The following is a 20,420-nucleotide window of genomic DNA, read 5'->3' on the forward strand; positions in this document are numbered from 1 at the left end:
TTCCATATGTCCTTTTTTTATTTTTATTTTTATGTTGTTTATACAATTTATACCATTAACCTAAAAGTATATCGATCAGTTGTTAACCTCAATCCATTTCTTTTTATTCAGTTATTTCCATTCAGCTGAAGTTTCTGGACTCAAAATTCAGCATAATCACCGGTTTGGGCCAGTGTTGGTATCAAGTAAAATCCCATTCACACATGTCCATCACATTTTAGCACTTGTCAGTGGTATAAAATCTGCAAAGGTTAAAGAATTTGTTGCATCGGTAGATAATAAGAGGACCAATAGAGGGGCCCAGACTGCATTTCCATATTCCATAATCCAAAGCCCTCTTACACACTTGACACGAGAGAGCGACAGTGAAACAATGATGTCTTAAGGGTCCCGGATTTATCTGCCCTATTCAACACTTCTGCAGCTGCTGCCGAGCAGAGAGAGACTCACAGGGAGACATCATTACAGGAAACTCAGGCTTGTTAATAGGCCGGCGACGTGGGGGGGCCTTCAAGCTCTGGTGAAGGGGCTTGCTGTGTAGGAGAGAGGAGAGAGGGGTGAAAAAAAAGTTGATCTGGGGAGAAAAATGCGGATGGATGGATGTGAAGAAAGAGACTACAGGACGATGTGTCAGACAAGAAGGATAAGGAGCAAGGAAGTGTGTAATAAACCTGTGTGTGTGTGTGTGTGTGTGTGTGTGTGTGTGTGTGTGTGTGTGTGTGTGTGCGTGTGCGTGTGTGTGTGTGTGTGTGTTTGGATGCGTGGGCGTGTGTTATCTGAGCTTCTGTTTGACTTTCAGAAGGTCGTGCCATGCTTTTGTCCATCGTCACTAGCACATTTTCATTGTGGTGGAAGTCGACTGTTTGCCTCTGCAGAGAAAAGCTGAGGCAGGGCGGGGCCATAGGACATTTTGGAGGGAACGTGACATGCAAGGAAATTTAAAGATTAGCAAAGAATATGCAACAGTTAGCATAGTCTCTCTGTGTGTGTGTGTGTGTGTGTGTGTGTGTGTGTGTGTGTGTGTGTGTGTGTGTGTGTTTGTATGTGTGTCTGTCTGTCTTCCCTCTTTGGTCCAGCCTTCTGAAGGTCATGCCATCCCCATGCCCATAGCCCTTTGTAAGCCGTGCCTGGCTGGGTGGAGAGCTGCCAGTGGTGATTGCTGCTACGCTGTGTGTCTGGCATATGGCTCCTCCACTGCAGGGCACTGATTAAGTGGCACAGCCAAACCTCACCTGCCACAGGCCCAGACAGCGCCAGCAACAGCCAATACTGACACAGCAGCGGCAGCAGTCAGCCAATACCAGTGCAGGGAGAGGCTTGGAGAGGGTAGAGACAGACTGGCAGCCAGCAGACAAGAGTTTTCTATTTTTTTCCTCTGGTGATGAAGAAGAGAGAAAATATCACAAAGGTGGGGTGATAGAGAGGGTGGTGAGATGGAGTGCGACAGGGCGGGGGCACAAATGTGGAGAAAATGATGGAAAGAATGAAAGGTAATGAAGCACGGTGAGATGGATGATAGAGGAAAGAAGGACAATGGCAGCGAGAGGAAGAGGCAGAGGGAAAGAGAGAGAGAGGTTGAAAGAGAAACTGAAAGAAAAAAGAAAAGGGCTTCTTTTTTTTTTGACCAGAGTGAGACGACTTGTACGAGTTGGACGACGGGGCTTTATTGTAATTAAGAACACATACACGAAACGTCCTCGCTCACACGCGCATCAATATTTGGAACTTTCTCGGGGTGCTGTAATGAAGCTGTCAGGGTGAAAAATGAGCCAGTCAAGTCAATAGCATGAGAAGTTAAGGAGCTAAACTTTCTATGTGTGGCGGTGGGGGGACATGCATTCTGTGCATGCTGATGAGGAAGTGCAGTGGCAACCCAATGGCAAGTTTTCGAGACATATAGATTATATTAATTTAGATCAGCTGAAATGATGACATACATTATTTGAAAAGTTGGTTGACTGGACAGTCTATAGATGAGGAATAGTGGAATTAGAAGAGATTCACTGGGTAAATCATTTTGGCTTTTTCAGCAGGTATGACACGCGTGACAGTGTACTGCATGTTAACACGAGTTTCCGTATGATTTGATCAGAACCCGGACCGTCAAACTGTCTTGTTCTAGCACAGGTAGAGGAGGACTGCTTATGCTCTTTTAACATAAGGCAGCGGATCAGTATTTTACACATTTACCGAGGAAACATTTGATAATAAAAGCAAGGCTGATTTGGTTCGTTTAGATATGTAAGAGGATCATTTATCATGGAGTTCACGGTAAATTGTACCACATCAGCAGTACATCAGTAGAGTCAGACTTCAGTTTCCCGATGTTCTGTCTGCGTCAGAACATGTGTACCCAGTAAATTTAGTTTGGCTAACGTCGGTCCATTCCTCTTTGTCTGCTTATACTCATTGGCCCCTGCATCACTGAACAGAGCCTGTCTGCCTTTCATCTTATCTATTCAATTAGCCCCGGCCTTGGCCTCGTTCCTTCTCTCTTCCTCTGCATTTTTGAACGTGCAGTAAAAACCCACAATTTACTTCTTCTTCTCTTTTTTTTATGTGAATTTAGAATATTTCTTTTATGCACTATATGAAAATTCATTCACTACTCTCGCTCACTTAATTCAAACTGTCTCCTTTTAGAAGAGGTCAGTGGTACGCCAATTTCCTTTTACTCCTGTGCCTGACATTACTAATATATTCTACTTTCATGATTTTGTCATTTATGTGCGCAAACCACCAGGTCAAGCTTCGTAGAAGTGCAGAATTACTATGTGAATAAAACAGATTCAGAATTTTTTCCTCCCTCTCCTTTTTTGTTTTTTGTTTTTTTGTTTTCTTTCCTTTCCTCAGTCAGATCATCTCTCTTTCTCCTGTTTTAAAATGGACTGGCAGGTTCTTCTCCTGTACTTGGAGATCTTATTTCCACCGCTAAATTGGGAGGATAAAATACTTCCTTCCCCTGTGCGTGCCTTTACAAAGGCATCTCAGTGTTTTCCTATGAGGCCTCATTTGATGTGCAATGGGCATGTGTGAGAAAGTAATGCGTAAGTGTAAGCCATCTTGCTGTCGTCTGCACAATGGTGTTGTGATTGCCCAAATTTCGCTGGGACAGTGACTGGACAGTGTAATGTTTTGTTCGCCTCAGTACAATTTCTACTGTCAGGAACTGCGTACTTACAGACAGAGAGGTAAGTTGTTTTACTACTGTTTTGCTACATATGTCCATGTGCTTTGGTGATTTTTACTAATTGATGCATGCTGGGATTATGGGTAGAAATCAACCACCTTGTAGGCCTTTGCATGCTGTTTGTTTTTGGTTTTGAAGCAGAGACAGCACTTATTATCACAGACAGGTACTTCTCAATGAAAACCAATGCTAGCGGAATCTTGGGTGACAACAGCGTAGCCACCTTGTTAACTTTTTGTATTACAATCAACTGCATGCTGTTTTTTCCAGGACAGATAGTATAGTGTTGGCATCGAGGTTGTCATTTTAGTGCTCAAATACCACCAAGTTCACACAGAGTTTTGTTATAAAAGAGCCTTACAACCGCACTCTACAGCCAGTTGTTAGTTGTTGATCACAGCCTATTTTGGGTTCTTGGAAGAGCCCAGACAATGCGGTCCACATACAGCACAAAGCTAAAAAAAAACAAAAAACAACCCAAGGTTGAACTGTAAGATGGAATAATGAATCTGTCCAGGGGCGTAAGTCTGTCAAAAGTGGCCCGGGTGCAAGATTGCTGTGGGCCCCCTTACCCAGACCTCTTCCATTAGTAGAACAATAGGGCCGAGCGATTAACCAAAGTTTTGGTTAACCGATTAAAAGATGAGTGCTGGCAGCAGGCATTAAGTTGAATCCCTATCAGCAGTTAATGTGCCAGAAGTTGTGGTAGCTTCCTTGTTGAGGATGAGTTGTTTGTACATGTAGTACTTTGTTTACTTGTCGTGCGAGTCGTCGATTCAGGTGGGCACAAGCAGCTTCGTGTGCCAAAGTTGAATGGAGTTGGATTTCGGAGCGCACTAATTTTTCACAAAGCGCTGCTGCAGGAGGTAGCGGATGTGTTATGGATGAGGCAGAGAGGAGAGAAGAGGATAGAGGTGATCACGAAAAAGTTTGGTTTACATTCATAATGGTTATAGATATTGGCTAAGATTGATGGTACTTTGATGGCATTTAGAATTTTAAATGTCATTTTAAGTTCAATGGTGGATAATCTTTTTAAAAAAGTTTCACCGATCGTAGACAAAATAAATAGAAAAATTGAAATCGAAATTGACATTTCCAAAAACTAATCAAAAATACCAGATTGCTAAACACTATAATTACTACTCTACTCTTTATAGTTATATGCAGTTTTGGCATCTAGTCTGTTTTCTCTGTGTGCAGATTTCACAAAAATAAATTGGGGAAATGCACTTTAGACGTGTTTATGCATCATATCATATGGCCATATAGGCTCAGGCTTCATGTTGTAACATATAGCAGCCTATATTGTGTCTTACTGTGGTTACTGGCAGTTAATTAGTATGAGCACCAACAGAAATTAACAATAGAGATGGTAAATGTTTGATCTCATAAAATATGACTTTCCAAATGAAAATGGCTCCGTTTCTGAATTATCAAATTGAAAATATTTGTTTACTCTATTTCCTAGACATGCCTAGACACTCTGTTCCATGGCCTTTCCACAATACTATGATAACACTTTGACAGTTTTAGAACAAGGATTTAATTTTAACCTTTTTAATTTATATAATGATGAACATGAAGGATATTAGTAACAATCCGTTTATTGCAAAATTGGACGCTCTTGTGGAAGTTATAAGGGGGTTTTCACATGATAAACATAAAGGACTTGTTGTGAAGTGGGTATGTTTGGAATTTAGAGCTATCTGCATGTGACAATAACAGGACTCCAGACTGTGGCTGGTTGGTTGCATTTTGCAGCCATTTTTTTTCAAGGTGCCAGTGATTTTTTTACATTTTTTTTCAAAGGTAGCGCTGGTGCAACTGCACAATTAATGGACATTTAAAAAAAAAAGTTTTTCGCTGTCTGACTGAAACTGTTATGGTTTGATAGTGCCTTACACATGTCTACAGTACATTTAGTCACTCATAGGCAGCAGGTTAGGCTGAGGATGGGGAAGGCTAACATTTGACCAACTATCATACTTGTTTTAATGACCACAGAGGACAATGTTATTGTGTTCATAACAGCAACTCTATACACTGAACACAAACAATAATGCACAGCTAATGCTGCAACACAGTAAAGGTAGGCTGACTACTAAGATTACATGCATAGGCACATCAGAAAATGGGCTGGCATTAAGTGGCTTTGGCGGGTGGTTAGAAATTGAGTTTTGACAATCTTACACGTTGTTGGCGGCACAGTGGCACAGTGGTTAGCACTGTTGCTTCACAGCAAGAAGGTCCTGGGTTCGAACCCCAGGCTCCGGTTTCCTTCCACCATCCAAAAGACATGCATGTTAGGGTTAATACTCCTGCCTTTGCCTCTGACCAAGGCAATGGAAATAAGAACGGGAGTTGGTCCCCGGGCACTGCAGCTGCCCACTGCTGCTAGACAATAGGATGGGTTAAATGCAGATAACTAACTCGTTATAAGAATACAATGACAAAATAAAATGGCTTTCTTCTTTCTTCTTCTAAACAAGCCTTGTTCACGTTAGCAAATTCCAATACTGTTTTTGATTATGTTTCTATTGCAATTGTAACCAAGCTGTTATCGATCATCATTTTTATTTTTATTAAGGGTTCTAGACTGCGACCAAAATGGTTGCGTATATTGAGAGTGTGCAAGTTAAAATTTCACATGGTCACAGTGCACAAATGCCAGATTGGGCAGCATTTAGACAGTAGCACAGCTAACAATGCCTCCGCTGTTCCGCCGGTAATTACACCAGGGGCACGAAGATCGACTGGTGCTTTTATTGAATTCATATCAAATGAAAGTCGAAAAACTGCTGGCGGATGACGTACAAGCTAGCAATCCCTCCACTGTGCAACTCAAGACAACTGTTCATCATCATGTTAGGTCATTGATTAACACTATGCTATACCAAAAAAGGCGGGGTGCGACCAAATTATGTACCAGTGCGATCAACTGAAAAATTTGGTCACACCAGCGCTACCAGTGGAAAAGTTAGACTGGCCTGACTAAAGTTTTGGGGGCCCAGTGTAAGAGGCCCAACCGGGTCCCTGCCAGTTGTGAGCCCAGGTGCTGCCATACCCTCTGCACCCCTGGGATTTACATGGTTGCATCTGTCGCTGCAGTTGAATTCAGATATCCCAGAGAAAACGAGGCCTCGAAATTGGGTGTTTTGAAAAGGTGGAAACACACTTTCCAAGTTGGTGGCTGTCATATTTGTTGACAACTAGCCTTAACCCTTTTTTAACATATTGTGTAAATGCTGCATTAGAAACCTAGCCTTCACATCCAAAGAATATTATATTCATATTTAGTCTTTGCTACCATTTATTGTCCTTGATAGTTCTATGCAGTATCTTCTTGTATTTTCTGGATACATTCAGTCTTTCTCCTGTCCTTCCCCCCAACATATTTGCCACAAATTAAATGCTTTTTCTCTACTGTATCATTAAATTCTTAGCAAAAACATATGGTATATTACTTTCAAAATTGCACCTCTGATATGGGCCTACTATTATAAATTCAACCACTGTGTATGTAATGAAAACATCATGCACACAATTATTATAATTGGTTACATGTTTGTGTTAGGTGCACAGAAACAATTCTGAGAAGCACACACGCCACACTTCTTCAGTCCATCGTGTGACACTCAGATCATCATTACTCCCAGTACTTCCACACTGGAGCACAAGTAGGGCTCCTGTAATTGTTACGTTCTCCTGCTACACTTGTTTATTATGATTTTTAGCGTTGCTTCTGTATAGCGGCTGTGTACCTACCCCTATATGTACGTCTGTTAGTTACTTTGTTTCTTTATTGACTTCTCACATCTTACTGTAATATTTCTCAGGGCATTGACTAGAGCTGAATCAACAACTGCCTCCATGTGCTGCAAGGATGGCCATGATACAAACCTACACAGCAAACTTACCAAATATTTGTTATACGTATATCTGCAATAAGCACATAAAAAAAAGGATTTCTTCACTCAGTGCTGCTCTCTTCAGTGTGTGCCTTGGAGCAAACAGGAATCATCATCGTCATCCTTCGACCGCAGTCAAGCATGCATTCACAACGTCACGCCAGTATTCTGTTTCCCATTTGATTTGGTAGGTCTTGAACATTTATTTGAGTGTCTCTTGAAATACAGTCTATGTCGTTGAAGCAGGAATAAAGGAAATGCGTTCCTGCCTTGTAAAGGCACAAAAAGTTGACAAAACATCCTATAAATCCGATTTATCTAGAACTGAAATTTACATTGATGGGATCTATAGTGTCACTAATGCAAATCCCTGCATCTTGTACAGCCAACATTTTATTAAAAAAGCTTTGCCTTCCTGCTTGGTTCACTCATTGTTCTGCAACTTTTACTGCTGTTGCATTCATTAGGATATTGGTTTCCTTGCTAAACATTTTCTTTTCAGCGGTAATCCCAAGCAAGGTAGCCTACATGGCAGTCCGGACCATAATATACCACCTCAGCATTGCCACACATCCACTTTGCACTCACTCCGGTCCAGACGTTACTAGGCAACGCCGGCTCTTGTTTCTCTCTGTTTATATTCCCCTTTCTTTTCTCTCATTCTCTTTCTCCCATTGCCTGGCTATCTCCTTGCTTTCTCTCCCCATTCTGCTTGCCAAGGCAAAATGAACTAGAAGCGTGTTTGTGCCACTTCTTTCTGCTTCAGGGTGGGATCTACGCTGCACCAGTATATCATGTCCTCCTCTGTGTGTGTGTGTGTGCGTGTGTGTGTGTGTGTGTGTGTGTGCGTGCATGCATGGAGGAGGGTGTACAGTGCACAAATGATGACACACAAAGCCAGTGAATTTTGTGTATTTGTGATTAGATGAAAGGGAAAGAGAGAGCTTGCCTATGCTTGCCTACAACCTCTTCAGTTGTGTATTTTAGGAGGCAGCGTCAGCAGACGTGTGTTAAGGAGTGTTTGTGGAAGATGGGGGAGTGTTAACTCTCACTTCCAAACAGAAGCGTCCATGAAGTGGTGCGCGTACGCACACACACACACACACACACACACACACACACACACACACACACACACACACACACACACACACAAATAATGCAAGAGTACAAGACAATGCATTGCCAAAGTGCTGGTTTCCATTGAGGTAACACAGAACAACGTATGGATGGGCTAGATGTACAGCACAGATCTACTAGACATGGCATGGGATATTTTATACCACAGATTCTTTTGGAAATGTTATCAGAGGCACACACTATTGTACACAGGCAGAACTCCTATAGGCAATGGCTCCGATCCATCTCTTTTCTCTGGTACAGAGTAGCCATTTCATATGTGTGTGTGTGTGTGTGTGTGTCTGTCTGTGTGTGAGACTGATTATGTGCCTGCATCTTTGTGTCTGTCTTGTTTTTTGTGTCTGTATTTTTCTGTGATAACAAAACAAAGCGTCCTTTTGTGCAGCTGGCTTGTGGCTGAAGAAACACAAAGCACATACTTTTTTGTTTGCACATGTATATACATGTTCATTTGTGCTGCCTACATGTATGTGCCCCCTCTTTTCCCCCCCAAAAGAGTCTGCCCATTGTTTGTGAGTTGGTGTGCATGATTTCTCTTTGCGTGCGTCCCTTTGGAATGCAGCATTTACCCCGAGCGGGGTCTACTCCAGATCTCCTGCGTTTTGTCAGACCGCTCCGCTGGCTCTCTACTCATCTCTCTCCTCTGGTTATGATCTAATAGACTATTGCTGTTGCTCAAGCTAAGGCTTTTCTTGATGAGCACTCACAATAGCTACGCTGACTCTCTCTCTCTCTCTCTCTCACTCACACACACACACACACACACACACACACACACACACACACACATTCTACTATTAAGCATCAAGAACACACATGCATGCATACGGCCAGTATAATCCCACAGTCTCTGCATGTGCTCATCCCTGTGTTCTGTGTTTGTTTGTGTTGTATCTAGTTCCCCGTGCCATATGCTACCCGTGGCCACTGGTATCACACTCTGCAGCAGGCCTCAGTAGCCTGCTGTTCTCAGGGCTGGACTCCTCTTGTGTAAACAATGACTACACTGGCAAAAAGATATAATGTGAACATAGTGGAGCCTATGACAGAAGTTTCCTTTAAGATTCTCATATTCTTCTCCAGAGCCGCATTACATGCAGCTGTGTGCCCAAATTACGTAGAGCTCTCCAAATCTTACCTCCTCTCAACCCCTGCAGGAAAAATTGGACACACCCTCTTTCCAACTCTTAAGTCATTGCACTTCCCGTTCGGTGTATAAACAGCCGCACGCCTCTCCACCTGAGTTCATTTGTCTATTGTGTCTTTCAGCAGCCATTAATCTTTTCATCAAACAACTTCTTTTCTTGTCTGCACTTCAGTGGATCCCCTGCCAGACCACAGTGCCTCAGATGGGAAGGTCCAAATCGATATCTTAAACTTCTCTCAGCCCAGTCAGGCACACCATTCTTGAGCCCCATGGCTATACAACGGCAACATCTTCTTTGGGGCTGAAAACTACAGACACCTAGCTGGCCGTCATCCTCACTGGGCCCCATTATTATGCAACATGTCTTCGTTTTGTCCTGGTCTTGTAGGAGGCTCTGGATCCCTTACCTCATAATAATCCAGCTCAGTAGTAATAAATGTAATGTCCTAGGAGAGGTGCTTATTTAGCAAAGGATATGTTTCTTGCTGCTGGGAGGAAGCCACACATTGGTTTGTTTGACACATAAATCAGTTGTGGTTTGTTCAGATGACTACTCTTGGATTCACTCTATCAAATGTCAAAATGAGCTGCATATATCTGCCTTTTGTGGTAGGTTGCCCTCCTCAGTGCTCCTTAAGCTCACATTTGAAGCCATGTTTTCATATACTTATTCTGGCTTTCTCCTCTGATCCAAGTTTGTTATTTGCTGTTTACAATTCCCTCATCCACGTCAAACCCATGTCGAAGGCCTTACTATTTTGACAACAACTATTGTTTGCCACTATTTACCAGTCTTCATCACCATAGTCCATGCTACTATGTAATGAACACTTGGGATTTGCATTTATCTCTCAATCATTTCATTTCACCACCATTCTCAATCACCCAGTGCTCTTCACAACCCTCCACAGCGTCTCCAGTCAATCTTCCACTTGTCACCTGGAAAAATAGTCATTAGTCATAGTCATTCAGGGCTTACATTTCAACTTATCTCACACGCGTCTCTGAAGACACTGCATGGAGGAAGGTCATGACAATATATTAAGATAAAGTTACAGGTCAATATGGGTATCAGGCCTCAATTCCAGAGCATGGCCTCCTCTCTATTGTGAAGGATATGTGGTTAAAACCAGATGAGGCACTTGGGCAAAGGGTGTTTGAAGTCATGTTAAATCAAGATCTCTGTATAATAGTGTGTTTACCCAAGTGTATAAAAGAGGAGCTACCAAGGTCAGAGAGAGTTTCTGGGTGACTCCCTTGCTATTGCTGTGCTTTTTCCCTTTGATTATATTCATTTTATAAATTGCAGATATGAATCAACTCTCAGCTGTTTGCAGGTTTTCCTTATTAAATGGACAGTTTACAACCACTGATAACCCCTATTTAGTGTCCCGAATCTCAATGACCACTCATGCCCCACTATACTCAAAATATTCAACTGATATTTCAGATGATCTGAGCTGCATGTTTATTTACAAATCTGTGAGAGAACTGTAGTTGTTAACTGACGAAATGTTGGGAAGGGAAATTCTCATGTTTAAGAGCTGTTGCTCTTTACGTACAGATAAACATCCCCTTTCAGGTGACAGGCATGGGTGCAAGTCCATGAATATTGGGGTGTCAGCCAGTGCTTTACTTGTGCCACTGTCCATAGAATTAGTGGTTGTGTCAGGAAGGGCACCCAACATTAAACTTTGCCAAATCATTATGTGGATTGACAAGACCGTGGTGGATCGGTCGAGGCCCGGGTTGACAACAACCGCCATTGGTGCTGTGCCCTCACAAGGTACTGATGGAAACTATGAAATCCACTATGACGACCCCTGAGAAACAGTGAACAAGCCGGAGGAAGAAGAAATATTTTATCCTTTACATGGAGCTAAGCTTGATCGACTCCTCCTCACTGAGAGAAATTAGACGTGTTCTCTTTCTCTTTCTGTTTTCCACCATTCCAGTTCACAACTGGGTGTCAGTTTTCACTTCATTTTGCATTTTTCATTTACCCTCTGCTTTTGAAGTATACATGAGTTGTGAGCGTTTCACTTTTGAAATACTTTATGGTCAATGATAGCGTGAAAGGCTTGCTATTACATTTACCGTCAGTCACCTGGAACAGGTGAGTCAAATGCTTTCCTTCCCATGTCTTATTTTGGCTGGCTTTACCCGTTCCTTTATTCGGCCTTTTCCGGTTGGATAGCACTGCTATTTTTGACTGCCTTATCAAATGGCCCATGTGTGTAAAAATTTTAAACACACTCATTCTTGATGGCCCATGATAACTGTCCTAACATCAACCTGTAATCATTTCATCCACAATTCTTGTTTAAAAAGAGACACCCTTCAGACTTCTGTCCTAGAAATTCACTTTTAACTGCTGTTGCGTATTCTGTTTGAAGCTTGGCTTGACAGCTTCATTTGTGAAGTGTCTCAATTAGGCAGAATATTTCTGCAGACATATCTTGACGCCCAGGCTGTCTCACTGGAACATGAAAGCCTGGGCTTAAGGAAGTCATCAAATACCTCAGCAGAGAGAGACAGCACACATGCACACTCGCACACACACATACACATGTGCTTATGCAAAAACACTAAAAATAGAGGCAGCTATCCTACTAACTCTGATTAATGCTGCTCACCCAGACAGTTGGATTTGCATATCTTTAATGTGCTTTTTCTCCTTTTCTCCCTCTCTTCGTTTTTCCTTTTTTTCTGTCTTTCTTGTGTGAAACAGTCTGGTGTCTTATAGGAATTCTCAGGAGGGTAAGTAGAGCATGTTGAGAGGGAGCTTTTTGTATCAAAAAAGCAAGAAAAAAACAGGCTTGAATAGATAGATTTCGACAATTGTAGTAATTAGAGATTTTGGAAAGGTGAGACCCCACCCCCCACCTCGCCCCAGCTCTACCCCCCCCCCTTTCTGTCTGTCTCTGAGGTCTTTCAGGCCTTTTGGCTAGTGTAACAGTCTCCGTCTAGTTTGTGAGGGGAAGAAAGGTATTGAGTCCCTTAGCTGTATAGGACAGCCATCTGGGCTTGCCACTCCCACAGCTGTGAGAATACCTTTCAACTGTCCCAACCGACCAACAGACCAGCCAACCAACACGGCTAGCTGCCTTCATCGCCCAGCGTCAGAATAAATATTTACAAAAAAACCTAGCCCAATTATTCCATGAAGTCTTCCTGGCTTCATTTAAGTCTTCCAATTAAACAGTCAGCTTTGCAGTTAGTACACATTTCAGCGAGCCATTCTGGCAAGTTAGTCAGTGATGGCCAAAGGACTTCTGTGGCTACCTTTTTTAGATAACATCTAGGGAGCATATTTCATCTTGCAGTCTTGTGAGAAAACATAGTAGTATGCTGCCATTACATTCAGTTAATCTTGGGGCATCAGTCAGTTTCATGGCAGAAGTCCTGGAAATTCACTAATATTGAAGAAACGGTGTTTCTTTTTTGTAAGCAGACACTCATAGATAAGGTTTTGTGAAGATATATGGTAATGCTTGACCAGACCACTCAAATGAATGTTTTAATACCAGATACATAACAGGATGTACAGTAAGACCCAGAGCTTCAGCTGTTTATTTGAATAGGCTGCTGCAGTTGAAATGTGCAGTAATCCAAACACAGCTTGACTTCCCTAAAATCCAACAAATACAAATGAGCCATCCTGCCAAGACCAACTGTATACAGTATATTTATTCTCTCTCATTTCAAATAAAGCTGCTTGCCGATCTGTTGGTCATAAACAGATCATCTAACACAAAGGCGGTCTTGGTTTCTCTGACAAGTATCATTAGATAAAATCCCGTGAAAGTTCCTAAACATTTTCCAGGTTTGGCAAAAAGTGAATTTAGTGCCACATTGGTAAGGCTCTGCTCATCTGGGAAGCCTCCACCTCAAGACACCAAAGCCAGAGAACAAATAATTCATGCTTTAGTTATAGTAACCTCTCTGGGATCACAGACAAATAAATCTACTGGTGATATCCAGTTCCTCAGTATTTAAATATGGTTGAGTGCAGATTATAGAGAATGGATTATATGTGAGACTATCCGACTGCTGACTAAGTACCAGTCCTCTTTGTTTTTTCTATATACTATCTTTGGTTGCTGTTAAATGCTTGCTATTTAAAGATAATACTCACATTTCCTTTGATAGAGGTCCTAGCTCCTAAGGAACCATATTTGTTGTCCAAGTTCAGTCTTCTCTATCATCAGGCTAATTCAAGACACATTTTTTTTACCCAGTCTGTGAACCTCATTTGCATGACACAAAAGAACATAAATCAAGTATCTAGAGTTTAAAAGTCCAATACAATGAAAAACACAGTTTTCCAACTATCTGGGTGGTAAGAGGGCATTGAGGATATATCGGCATGATTTAAAATCAAAATATGTTGTACAGTATCTTAAAAAGACTAAACCAAACAGAAGGCCGATAAGGACACCAATAATGCTGGCTTTCCTGTCAGAGATCGGGAGTTCAAACCCCATTTGAAAGAAGTCTCCAGTAAGTCAGTGGCTTAGACTCCTAATGCTGTACAAGCCAACTACCTCAGATATGAGTGAAAGTAACATGATTAGAGTCATATCAGCTCCGACGTTGCTCGGGTTAACAAGGTCCACGTCAGGTGTTGGAGAACTAAGGCAACCTACTGGAAAAAGACGTTCATGGACAAGGGCTGAGAACTTGGACCTGATGGAATGCTACTATATGAGCAGACCCCAATCTGCACAAGGGGATCCTCCATGGTCAGTATTGTTCAGGGTACAACACCTTCAAACTACCGGCCAATAACCTGCCTCTCCACAACATGGAAGATCCTGTCAGCCATCATGGCAGCTAAACTGAATGGTCACATGAGTCAGTACATAAACAAAACTCAGAAGGGAATTGAAAACAACACCAAAGGGTCAACACATCAGCTATTGGTTGATAGAGCAGTCATTCAAGACTCTTGAGACCAGACAGAACAACCTGAGCACACCCTGGATTGACTAGAAGAAAGCCTATGAATCAATGCCTCATACATGGTTACTGGTGTGGCACTATACAAAGCCAACAGGACACTAATAGCCTTCATCAAGAACTCAATACACCGGTGGAAAACAACACTAGACACCAACTCAAGGTAACCATCAAATGTAGCATATACGTACCAAGGTGATGCATTATCCCCGCTGCTGTTCTTCATAGGCCTGAACCCCCTCAGTCAGATAATCACAAAGAGTGGATACGGATACAAGTTTAGAAGTGGAGTTGCCTTCAGCCACCTCCTATACATGGATGACATCAAGCTGTATGCCAGGAATAAGCGTGACATGGACTCGCTGATTCACCTCACCAGGATCTACAGCAGTGACATCGGATGTCATTCGGACAGGACAATTGTGGTCAAATGGTGGCAAAAAGAAGAAAGGTGGTGAGGACTAAAGAGGTTGAATTACCAGATGGCAGGTTAACAGACATACAGGACAGTTACAAGTACCTGGGTATTCCACAGGCAAATGGAAACCGCAAGGAGGTCAGCTACAGCCGAACACCTTCAGAGAGTGAGGCAGGTCTTGAAGAGCCAGCTCAATGGGAAGAATAAGATCCAAGCCATCACCACATATGCCCTACTAGTCATCAGATACCCAGCTGGAATAATAAACTGGCCAAAGGAGGAGATAAAGGCCACAGATATCAGGGCACAGAAACGTCTCACAATGCACAGAGGGTTCCACCTGAAGTCCAGCAGCCTGAGACTGTATGATAAGAGAAAAGATGGGGGCCGAGGGTTAGTGAGTGTCAGAGCCACAATCGAGGATGAAACAAGGAACATTCATGAGTACAACGGAAAGAGGGCCCGCCAGGACAAACTGCTGAGTGAGTACCTCAGGCAGTGGAGACAGAGAGTAAGGAGGAAGAAGGCGAGGAGGTATCATGGAAGACCAAGTGCCTCCATGGGATGTACCATTGAGAGATAGAAGACATGGCTGATTTTGAGAAATCCTACCAGTGGCTAGAACAGGCTGAACTGAAGGACAGTATAGAGGCTCTGATCATAGCAGCACAAAAACAGGCACTCAGCACCAGATCGGTTGAGGCAGGGGTCTATCACACCAGACAAGACCCAAGATGCAGGCTATGCAAAGACGCCCCTGAGACAGTCCAGCACTTAGTAGCAGGGTGTAAAATGCGAGCTGGGAAAGCATACACTGAAAGACACAACCAAGTGGCTGGGATAGTGGACAGGATCTGTATTGAATACAGACTTAAAGTACCCAAGTCCAAATGGGAGACACCGCCAAAGGTGGCTGACAATGGCAGAGCTAAGATCCTGTGGGAATTCAAGTTCCCGACTGACAATCAGGTGCTAGCGCACCAACCAGACATTGTGGTGGTCAGCAAGGAACAGAAGACAGCAGTAGTGATCGATGTAGCAATTCTGAGTGACGGGAACATCAGGAAGAAAGAGCACGAAAAGCTAGAGAAATACCAAGGGCTGAAGGAAGAACTAGATCAGATGTGGAAGGTGAAATCCACAGTAGTCCCAGTGGTAGTAGGAGCACTAGTGGCTTAGACCTCCAAACTGAGAGAGTGGCTGGGAGATTCTAGGAACAACATCTGAGGTCTCTATCCAGAAGAGGGCAGTCCTAGGAACAGCTAAGATACTGAGCAGAACCCTCAAACTACCAGGCCATATACAGTGCATCCGGAAAGTACTCACACCCCTTCACTTTCCCCACATTTTGTTATGTTACAACCTTATTCCAAAATGGATTAAATTCCTTTTTTCCCCATCAATGTACATACAATAACCCATAATGACAAAGCGAAAAAGGTTTTGTAGAAATTTTTGCAAATTTATTAAAAATAAAAAACTGAAATATTGCATGTACATAAGCATTCAAACCCTTTACTCAGTACTTGGTTGAGGCACCCTTGGCAGCGATTACAGCCTGAAGTCTTCTTTGGGTACAAAGCTACAAGCTTGGCACACCTATATTTGGGGTATTTTTCCCATTCTTCTCTGCAGATCCTCTCAGGCTCTGTAAGGTTAGAAGGGGAGCGTCACTGTACAGCTATTTTCAGGTCTTTCCAGAGATGTTCAATGGGATTCAAGTCTGGGCTCTGGCTGGGCCACTCAAGGACATTCACAGGCTTGTCCTGAAGCCAATCCTTCGTTGTCTTGGCTGTGTGCTTAGGGTCGTTGTCGTGTTGACAGGTAAACCTTCGCCCCAGTCTGTGGTCCTGAGCGCTCTGGAGCAGGTTTTCATCAAGGATCTCTCTGTACTTTGCTCCATTCATCTTTCCCTCGATCCTGACTAGTCTCCCAGTTCCTGCCGCTGAAAAACATCCCCACAGCATGATGCTGCCACCACCATGCTTCACTGTAGGGATGGTATTAGCAAGGTGATGAGAAGTGCCTGGTTTCCTCCAGACGTGACGTTTGGAATTCAGGCCAAAGAGTTTAATCTTGGTTTCATCAGACCAGAGAATCTTGTTTTTCATGGTCTGAGAGTCCTTTAGGTGCTTTCTGGCAAACTCCAAGCGGGCTGTCATCTGCCTTTCACTGAGCAGAGGCTTCCGTCTGGCCACTCTACCATAAAAGCCTGATTGGTGGAGTGCTGCAGAGATGGTTGTCCTTCTGGAAGGTTCTCCCATCTCCACAGAGGAACACTGGAGCACTGTCACAGAGTGAACATCGGGTTCTTGGTCACCCCCCTAACCAAGGCCCTTCTCCCCCGATTGCTCAGTTTGGCTGGGCGGCCAGCTCTAGGAAGAGTCCTGGTGGATCCAAACTTCTTCCATTTACGAATGATTGAGACCACTGTGCTCTTCGGGACCTTCAAAGCTGTCGACATTTTTTTGTACCCTTCCCCAGATCTGTGCCTCGATACAATCCTGTCTCGGAGGTCCACTGACAATTCCTTTGACTTCATGGCTTGGTTTCTGCTCTGACATGCACTGTCAACAGTGGGAGCTTATATAGACAGGTGTGTGCCTTTCCAAATCATGTCCAATCCATTGAATTTACTACAGGCGGACTCCAATCAAGATGTAGAAACATCTCAAGGATGATCAGTGGAAACAGGATGAACCTGAGCTCAATTTGAGTGTCATAGCAAAGGGTGTGAATACTTATGTACATGCAATATTTCAGTTTTTTATTTTTAGTAAATTTGCAAAAATTTCTACAAAACCTTTTTCACTTTGTCATTATGGGGTATTGTGTGTAGATTGATGAGAAAAAAAAAGAATTTAATCTATTTTAGAATAAGGCTGTAACATAACAAAATGTGGGGAAAGTGAAGGGGTGTGAATACTTTCCGGATGCACTGTATATTTGTGTGTGTGTGTGTGTGTGTGTGTGTGTGTGTGTGTGTGTGTGATAAAATTAATTAAACATATATATATATGATAAAATTAATGAAACCTATTATATAGGTTTCATTAATTTTATCACAGCTTGTGCCCCTGTATGCCCTCGTTATATTTGCTACTTGTTAGTCTCTGGTGTGCTTGGCTAGCTGTTTACTATATGCAATTAGCCAATACTTGCTGGATCACTTGACATGGCTGTCATGTGTGTAATACCTCTGTGCCAACCAGTCTTGAAAGTTAGTTTGCACAAAATTCCCAAACAGGAAAATTTACAGAATTCATTGATATCTTAAATAAGAAAACACTGAACTACTGTATTTGAGACTTATATTGCTTTCCTATGGGATTACATCTCCAGAGTGATTGCATGTATATTTGATGTACAGTGCTGCTCCCTCAATCAACTTCAGTGAGGGATGCGATCCTTGGGGTGGACCACTGTGTCTCAGTTGCTTTCAAACCCCAAAACACGCTGCGCCAGAAATTGGTCCACTCCAAGGATCACACCCCCCGTCACACACAGAACAATATAGTGTACGCTGTTAAGTGCTGGGAGGATTGCCATGAATTGTACATCGGGGAAACGAAACCGTCTCTAGTGAAGAGGATGGCACAGTACAGAAGAGCTACCTTGTCAGGCCAGGACCCTGCAGTCTACACCCACACCCATCTACAGACCAGTGTCCACTCTTTCAAGCATGAGGATGTGAACATCCTTGATAAGGAGGAACACTGGTTTGAATTGGGAGTCAAAGATGCCTTCTATGTGAAGAGGGAAAGACCATCCCTGAACCGGGGGGGGGGGGGGCTAAGAGTACATCTGTCACCATCTTACAGTGCTGTGATTGCAGCTATTAACAAATCCTCTGTGAATAGTACACATGGCCATTGTAACTCTAATTAATGGTCTCAGCATTTTGCATATGAAACCGATTGCTGGTTTTGATTTTGACGCAACTGTGCTGGTTTCAGTCATTATGCAACTGTGCTCTTTATAAGTTTGGGGATACCTGCAGTCAGCTGAGACTGACAAAGTTACTTAGATGAGTAATGAAAAGTTTCGCCCACTAAATGTTGTGTCCAGATGAACTGATTCAACTTTGTGGGAGCACCTAGTGGTAAAATTGGGTATACTGGTTCGGTTTGATGTTTGGCTTAATATCAAACCGGCTTGAACATTTTTACATCGGCCCAACCCTAGAATATTGATATGATTCGATCCAGCTTGTTGAAACTTGTTTGACTACTTGAAGCTAAGGCGAGACAAGTCTTCGCCAATTAAGATTGGTAGCAAACTGTGAGGTTCTCATCTCATCCTTGTACAAGGCCTCATACATGTGAGAAGCTGCTGTCAATCACTTGCTGGTTCATTTTATATTCTTCAAACTTAAGTTAGTCAGTGATACATAAAATCTCAAACCCTGGAATCTGCAAGCCGTTTCCTCTCCATTTTCTTTCTGTTTTGTTATTTCAAAGTGTGCAGTTCACAGCTGACGAGGCACATTTTTATGAGATGCGTTGCTTAAAATATCACGAGAGCGCCGCTAGGTTTTTCATAGTTGTCTGGCTCTTCTATAGATTGCTGTACCTTTATAGCATGCCAAATGGATCACAAAAATGGCCTGTGTTTATTTTACTGTACAGTTTGACCGTATGGTATTGTAGGTTCAGGCCTTCAGCCAGTCTGTCTGTCAGTCAGTAAATCTATCAGTCAGTAAGTCCTCTCATCAGTAAGTCTGTCTTTGTTTTTGTTGCTCCTGTGTGTGTTTGAGTGCCCCCCTTGTTCTCTGTGTGTCCGTCTAACTGTGGTTGTCCAGTAATACAGTCAGCAAGCTGGTTAAGAACACTGGGCATGGCGCCAGCCAGCCAGGGCGCCAGTTGGGCTGTCCGTCACCGGCGTTAAAGACATGTTATCCATCCCAGTGTATCTTTCTGAGTGCAGACAACCCCCATCCCTAGCCCTGCAAAGCCCTGATCCTCTGTCCAAGCCCCTATGCTACCCCACCCCACCAGGGACCCTGGGTCCGTTCTTGCTTTATCAGCATGGCACACAGGCATGCAGAGCACTGCTGTAGGTCTCTTAAAACACATCCACAAATAAATGAGGAGGGTGATGGAAATAACCTCTCTCTCATCTCCAGCCAAGCTGTCCGGCTGATCAGGTCATTGTCTTTAAAAAGACAGAGGTCAAGCGAAAACATGCAGGCTCTGACCTTCAACCCGCTTAAGTTTTTTTTTTAATAATATGGAGTCAGCAAAGTTAATTTTACTCTCTTGTAATATAAAATAGATAAAAAGGGTCAGTAGGTACTTAAAAGGAATGTTTGTTCTCTAGAATATTTTGTAAGCCAGGGGACTTGACCCTCTCTTTCATTAAGACTCTGCTAGTTGCCAACAGTATATTGGTATCACATAGACAAGTTTCAGACTGTATTTTGTCTTGCTAAAAACTCAATGTAACATGTATAGTTCTACATTGCTGTAACCATTGGCATAGCAAAATTCACTGGGATAATATGGTCAATTTCAGTTTCAGTTTTACTTAACTCAAAGGTCTTTACTGCAACTTCAAGTATCATCTCCTTTTGATACTACAGTCCATCCACCTTCCGAAGTCCCTCCGTAATGACCATGAATTACATACTCCAAAATGGAGCCCACTGCCATG

At 42.8% G+C, this 20,420-nt stretch overlaps 1 long non-coding RNA gene across 2 annotated transcripts in view; it reads left to right on the plus strand.

The window, feature by feature from the left end:
- The window catches only part of LOC130116123 (uncharacterized), an 84,748-nt gene that overhangs the window by 24,425 nt on the left and 39,903 nt on the right, over positions 1 to 20,420 (plus strand). The gene's annotated exons all lie outside the window — the stretch shown is intronic.

The sequence above is a fragment of the Lampris incognitus genome, chromosome 7 (assembly GCF_029633865.1).
Source record: "Lampris incognitus isolate fLamInc1 chromosome 7, fLamInc1.hap2, whole genome shotgun sequence".
Classification (NCBI taxonomy): Eukaryota; Metazoa; Chordata; class Actinopteri; order Lampriformes; family Lampridae; genus Lampris; species Lampris incognitus.